This window comes from Mustelus asterias, chromosome 13, assembly GCF_964213995.1.
Source record: "Mustelus asterias chromosome 13, sMusAst1.hap1.1, whole genome shotgun sequence".
Lineage (NCBI taxonomy): Eukaryota > Metazoa > Chordata > Chondrichthyes > Carcharhiniformes > Triakidae > Mustelus > Mustelus asterias.
The window spans coordinates 66187667-66196162 of record NC_135813.1 but is presented as its reverse complement, the minus strand read 5'-3'; positions in this window follow the sequence as shown (position 1 = coordinate 66196162).

Sequence of the window (8496 nt, the reverse complement as noted above, 5' to 3'; positions counted from 1 at the left end):
ACTCTGTCACTAACACAATCCCTTGCACAGACTGTTACTAACACAATCCCTTACACACACTGTCACTAACACAATCCCTTACACACACTGTCACTAACACAATCCCTTGTACAGACTGTCACGAACACAATCCCTTACACACACCGTCACTAACACAGTCCCTTGCACACACTGTCACTAACACAATCCCTTGCGCACACTGTCACTAACACAGTCCCTTACACACACTGTCACTAACACAGTCCCTTACACACACTGTCACTAACACAATCCCTTGTACACTCTGTCACTAACACAGTCCCTGACACACACTGTCACTACACAATCCCGTACACACACTGACACTAACACAATCCCTTGCACACACTGTCACGAATACAGTCCCTTACACACACTGTCACTAACACATTCCCTTGCACACACTGTCACTGACACAATGCCTTGTACACACTGTCTCTAACACAATCCCGAGTACACACAGTCATGAACACAATCCCTTGGACACACTGTCACTAACACAATCCCTTACACACACTGTCACTAACACAATCCTTTCCACACACTGTCACTAACACAGTCCCTTACACACGCTGTCACTAACACAGTCCCTCACACACACTGTCACTAACACAATCCCTTACACACTCTGTCACTCACACAATCCCTTACACACACTGTCACTAACACAATCCCTTACACACTCTGTCACTAACACAATCCCTTACACATACTGTCACGAACACAATCCCTTACACACACTGTCACTAACACAATCCCTTGTACACTCTGTCACTAACACAATCTCTTGCACACACTGTCACTAACACAATCCCTCACACACACTCACACTAACACAATCCCTTGTACACTCTGTCACTAACACAATCCCTTACACACACTGCCACTAACACAATCCCTCACACACTGTCACTAACACAATCTCTTACACACACTGTCACTAACACAGTCCCTTACACACACTGTCACTACACAATCCCTTACACACATTGCCACTAACACAATCCCTTGCACACACTGTCACTAACACAGTGCCTTACACACACTGTCACTAACAGAAACCCTTGCATACACTGTCACTGACACAATCCCTTGTACACACTGTCACTAACACAATCCCTTGTACGCTGTCACTAATACAATCCCTTACAAACTCTGTCACTAACACAATCCCTTACCCACACACTGTCACTTACACAATCCCTTACACACTCTGTCACTAACACAATCCCTTACACACACTGCCACTAACACAATCCCTTACACACACTGTCACTACACAATCCCTTACACGCACTGTCACTAACACAATCCCTTAAACACACTGTCACTAACACAGTCCCTTACACACACTGTCACTCACACAATCCCTTACACACACTGTCACTAACACAATCCCTTACACGCACTGTCACTAACACAATCCCTTAAACACACTGTCACTAACACAGTCCCTTACACACACTGTCACTAACACAGTCCCTTACACACACTGTCACTCACACAATCCCTTACACACACTGTCACTAACACAATCCCTTACACACACTGTCACTAACACAATCCCTTGCACACTCTGTCACTAACACAATCCCTTGTACACACCGTCACTATCACAATCCCTTACACACACTGTCACTAACACAATCCCTTGCACACACTGTCACTGACACAATCTCTTACACACACTGTCACTAACACAATCCCTTATACACACTGTCATGAACACAATTCCTTGCACACATTGTCACTAACACAATCCCTAGTACACACTGTCACTAACACAATCCCTTACACACACTGTCACTAACACAATCCCTTGTACAGACTGTCACGAACACAATCCCTTACACACACTGTCACTAACACAGTCCCTTGCACACACTGTCACTAACACAATCCCTTGCGCACACTGTCACTAACACAGTCCCTTACACACACTGTCACGAACACAGTCCCCTACACACACTGTCACTACACAATCCCGTACACACAGGGACACTAACACAATCCCTTGCACACACTGTCACGAACATAATCCCTTACACACACTGTCACTGACACAATGCCTTGTACACACTGTCACTAACACAATCCCGAGTACACACAATCATGAACACAATCCCTTGGACACACTGTCACTAACACAATCCCTTACACACACTGTCACTAACACAATCCTTTCCACACACTGTCACTAACACAGTCCTTTCCACACACTGTCACTAACACAGTCCCTCACACACACTGTCACTAACACAATCCCTTACACACTCTGTCACTCACACAATCCCTTACACACACTGTCACTAACATAATCCCTTACACACTCTGTCACTAAGACAATCCCTTACACACACTGTCACTAACACAATCCCTTGTACACTCTGTCACTAACACAATCCCTTGCACACACTGTCACTAACACAATCCCTTACACACACTGTCACTAACACAATCCCTGACACACACTGTCACTCACACAATCCTTTACACACACTGTCACTAACACAATCCCTTGTACACTCTGTCACTAACACAATTCCTTGCACACACTGTCACTAACACAATCCCTTACACACACTGTCACTAACACAATCCCTTGTACAGACTGTCACGAACACAATCCCTTACACACACTGTCACTAACACAGTCCCTTGCACACACTGTCACTAACACAATCCCTTGCGCACACTGTCACTAACACAGTCCCTTTCACACACTGTCACGAACACAGTCCCTTACACACACTGTCACTACACAATCCCGTACACACACTGACACTAACACAATCCCTTGCACACACTGTCACGAACACAGTCCCTTACACACACTGTCACTAACACAATCCCTTGCACACACTGTCACTAACATAATCCCTTACACACACTGTCACTGACACAATGCCTTGTACACACTGTCACTAACACAATCCCTTACGCACTCTGTCACTAACACAATCCCTTGCACACACTGTTACTAACACAATCCCTTACACACACTGTCACTAACACAATCCCTTACACACACTGTCACTAACACAATCCCTTGTACAGTCTGTCACGAACACAATCCCTTACACACACGGTCACTAACACAGTCCCTTGCACACACTGTCACTAACACAATCCCTTGCGCACACTGTCACTAACACAGTCCCTTACACACACTGTCACTAACACAGTCCCTTACACACACTGTCACTAACACAATCCCTTGTACACTCTGTCACTAACACAGTCCCTGACACACACTGTCACTACACAATCCCGTACACACACTGACACTAACACAATCCCTTGCACACACTGTCACGAACACAGTCCCTTACACACACTGTCACTAACACAATCCCTTGCACACACTGTCACTAACATAATCCCTTACACACACTGTCACTGACACAATGCCTTGTACACACTGTCACTAACACAATCCCGAGTACACACAGCCATGAACACAATCCCTTGGACACACTGTCACTAACACAATCCCTTACACACACTGTCACTAACACAATCCTGTCCACACACTGTCACTAACACAGTCCCTTACACACACTGTCACTAACACAGTCCCTCACACACACTGTCACTAACACAATCCCTTACACACTCTGTCACTAACACAATCCCTTGCACACACTGTCACTAACACAATTCCTTGCACACTCTGTCACTAACACAATCCCTAGTACACACTGTCACTAACACAATCCCTTGTACACACCGTCACTAACACAATCCCTTACACACACTGTAACTAACACAATCCCTTACACACACTGTCACTGACACAATCCCTTACACACACTGTCACTAACACAATTCCTTACACACACTGTCACGAACACAATCCCTTACACACACTGTCACTAACACAATCCCTTGTACACTCTGTCACTAACACAATTCCTTGCACACACTGTCACTAACACAATCCCTTACACACTCTGTCACTAAGACAATCCCTTACACACACTGTCACTAACACAATCCCTTGTACACTCTGTCACTAACACAATCCCTTGCACACACTGTCAGTAACACAATCCCTTACACACACTGTCACTAACACAATCCCTTACACACACTGTCACTCACACAATCCTTTACACACACTGTCACCAACACAATCCCTTGTACACTCTGTCACTAACACAATTCCTTGCACACACTGTCACTAACACAATCCCTAGTACACACTGTCACTAACACAATCCCTTACACACTCTGTCACTCACACAATCCCTTACACACACTGTCACTAACACAATCCCTTACACACTCTGTCACTAAGACAATCCCTTACACACACTGTCACTAACACAATCCCTTGTACACTCTGTCACTAACACAATCCCTTGCACACACTGTCAGTAACACAATCCCTTACACACACTGTCACTAACACAATCCCTTACACACACTGTCACTCACACAATCCTTTACACACATTGTCACTAACACAATCCCTTGTACACTCTGTCACTAACACAATTCCTTGCACACACTGTCACTAACACAATCCCTAGTACACACTGTCACTAACACAATCCCTTACACACACTGTCACTAACACAATCCCTTGTACAGACTGTCACGAACACAATCCCTTACACACACTGTCACTAACACAGTCCCTTGCACACACTGTCACTAACACAATCCCTTGCGCACACTGTCACTAACACAGTCCCTTTCACACACTGTCACGAACACAGTCCCTGACACACACTGTCACTACACAATCCCGTACACACACTGACACTAACACAATCCCTTGCACACACTGTCACGAACACAGTCCCTTACACACACTGTCACTAACACAATCCTTTCCACACACTGTCACTAACACAGTCCTTTCCACACACTGTCACTAACACTGTCCCTCACACACACTGTCACTCACACAATCCCTTACACACTCTGTCACTCACACAATCCCTTACACACACTGTCACTAACACAATACCTTACACACTCTGTCACTAAGACAATCCCTTACACACACTATCACTAACACAATCCCTTGTACACTCTGTCACTAACACAATCCCTTGCACACACTGTCACTAACACAATCCCTTACACACACTGTCACTAACACAATCCCTTACACACACTGTCACTCACACAATCCTTTACACACACTGTCACTAACACAATCCCTTGTACACTCTGTCACTAACACAATTCCTTGCACACACTGTCACTAACACAATCCCTAGTACACAACGTCACTAACACAATCCCTTACGCACTCTGTCACTAACACAATCCCTTGCACACACTGTTACTAACACAATCCCTTACACACACTGTCACTAACACAATCCCTTACACACACTGTCACTAACACAATCCCTTGTACAGTCTGTCACGAACACAATCCCTTACACACAGGGTCACTAACACAGTCCCTTGCACACACTGTCACTAACACAATCCCTTGCGCACACTGTCACTAACACAGTCCCTTACACAAACTGTCACTAACACAGTCCCTTACACACACTGTCACTAACACAATCCCTTGCACACACTGTCACGAACACAGTCCCTTACACACACTGTCACTAACACAATCCCTTGCACACACTGTCACTAACATAATCCCTTACACACACTGTCACTGACACAATGCCTTGTACACACTGTCACTAACACAATCCCGAGTACACACAGCCATGAACACAATCCCTTGGACACACTGTCACTAACACAATCCCTTACACACACTGTCACTAACACAATCCTGTCCACACACTGTCACTAACACAGTCCCTTACACACACTGTCACTAACACAGTCCCTCACACACACGGTCTCTAACACAATCCCTTACACACTCTGTCACTCACACAATCCCTTACACACACTGTCACTAACACAATCCCTTACACACTCTGTCACTAACACAATCCCTTGCACACACTGTCACTAACACAATTCCTTGCACACACTGTCACTAACACAATCCCTAGTACACACTGTCACTAACACAATCCCTTGTACACACCGTCACTAACACAATCCCTTACACACACTGTCACTAACACAATCCCTTACACACACTGTCACTGACACAATCCCTTACACACACTGTCACTAACACAATTCCTTACACACACTGTCACGAACACAATCCCTTACACACACTGTCACTAACACAATCCCTTGTACACTCTGTCACTAACACAATTCCTTGCACACACTGTCACTAACACAATCCCTAGTACACACTGTCACTAACTCAATCCCTTGCACACACTGTCACTAACACAATCCCTTACGCACTCTGTCACTAACACAATCCCTTGCACACACTGTTACTAACACAATCCCTTACACACACTGTCACTAACACAATCCCTTACACACACTGTCACTAACACAATCCCTTGTACAGACTGTCACGAACACAATCCCTTACACACACGGTCACTAACACAGTCCCTTGCACACACTGTCACTAACACAATCCCTTGCGCACACTGTCACTAACACAGTCCCTTACACACACTGTCACTAACACAGTCCCTTTCACACACTGTCACTAACACAATCCCTTGTACACTCTGTCACTAACACAGTCCCTGACACACACTGTCACTACACAATCCCGTACACACACTGACACTAACACAATCCCTTGCACACACTGTCACGAATACAGTCCCTTGCACACACTGTCACGAACACAATCCCTTGCACACACTGTCACTGACACAATGCCTTGTACACACTGTCACTAACACAATCCTTTCCACACACTGTCACTAACACAGTCCTTTCCACACACTGTCACTAACACAGTCCCTCACACACACTGTCACTAACACAATCCCTTACACACTCTGTCACTCACACAATCCCTTACACACACTGTCACTAACACAATCCCTTACACACACTGTCACTAACACAGTCCCTTACACATGTTGTCACTAACACAGTCCCTCACACACACTGTCACTAACACAATCCCTTACACACTCTGTCACTCACACAATCCCTTACACACACTGTCACTAACACAATCCCTTACACACTCTGTCACTAACACAATCCCTTACACACACTGTCACTAACACAATCCCTTACACACACTGTCACTAACACAATCCCTTGTACACTCTGTCACTAACACAATCTCTTGCACACACTGTCACTAACACAATCCCTTACACACACTGTCACTAACACAATCCCTTGTACACTCTGTCACTAACACAATCCCTTACACACACTGCCACTAACACAATCCCTCACACACTGTCACTAACACAATCTCTTACACACACTGTCACTAACACAGTCCCTTACACACACTGTCACTACACAATCCCTTACACACATTGCCACTAACACAATCCCTTGCACACACTGTCACTAACACAGTGCCTTACACACACTGTCACTAACAGAATCCCTTGCATACACTGTCACTGACACAATCCCTTGTACACACTGTCACTAACACAATCCCTTGTACGCTGTCACTAATACAATCCCTTACAAACTCTGTCACTAACACAATCCCTTACACACACACTGTCACTTACACAATTCCTTACACACTCTGTCACTAACACAATCCCTTACACACACTGCCACTAACACAATCCCTTACACACACTGTCACTACACAATCCCTTACACGCACTGTCACTAACACAATCCCTTAAACACACTGTCACTAACACAGTCCCTTACACACACTGTCACTCACACAATCCCTTACACACACTGTCACTAACACAATCCCTTACACGCACTGTCACTAACACAATCCCTTAAACACACTGTCACTAACACAGTCCCTTACACACACTGTCACTCACACAATCCCTTACACACACTGTCACTAACACAATCCCTTACACGCACTGTCACTAACACAATCCCTTGCACACTCTGTCACTAACACAATCCCTTGCACACACTGTCACTAACACAGTCCCTTGCACACACTGTCACTAACACAATCCCTTGCACACACTTTGACCAACACAATCCCTTGTACACACTGTCACTAACACAGTCCCTTGCACACACTGTCACTAACACAGTCCCTTGCACACACTGTCACTAACACAGTCCCTTGCACACACTTTGACCAACACAATCCCTTGTACACACCGACACTAACACAATCCCTTGCACACATTGTCACTAACACAATCCCTTGCACACATTGTCACTAACACAATCCCTTGCATACGCTGTCACTAACACAATCCCTTACACAATCTGTTACTAACACAATCCCTTACACACACTGTCACTAACACAATCCCTTGCACACTCTGTCACTCACACAATCCCTTACACACACTGTCACTAACACAATCTCTTACACACTCTGTCACTCACACAATCCCTTACACACACTGTCACTAACACAATCTCTTACACACTCTGTCACTAACACAATCCCTTACACACTCTGTCACTCACATAATCCCTTAC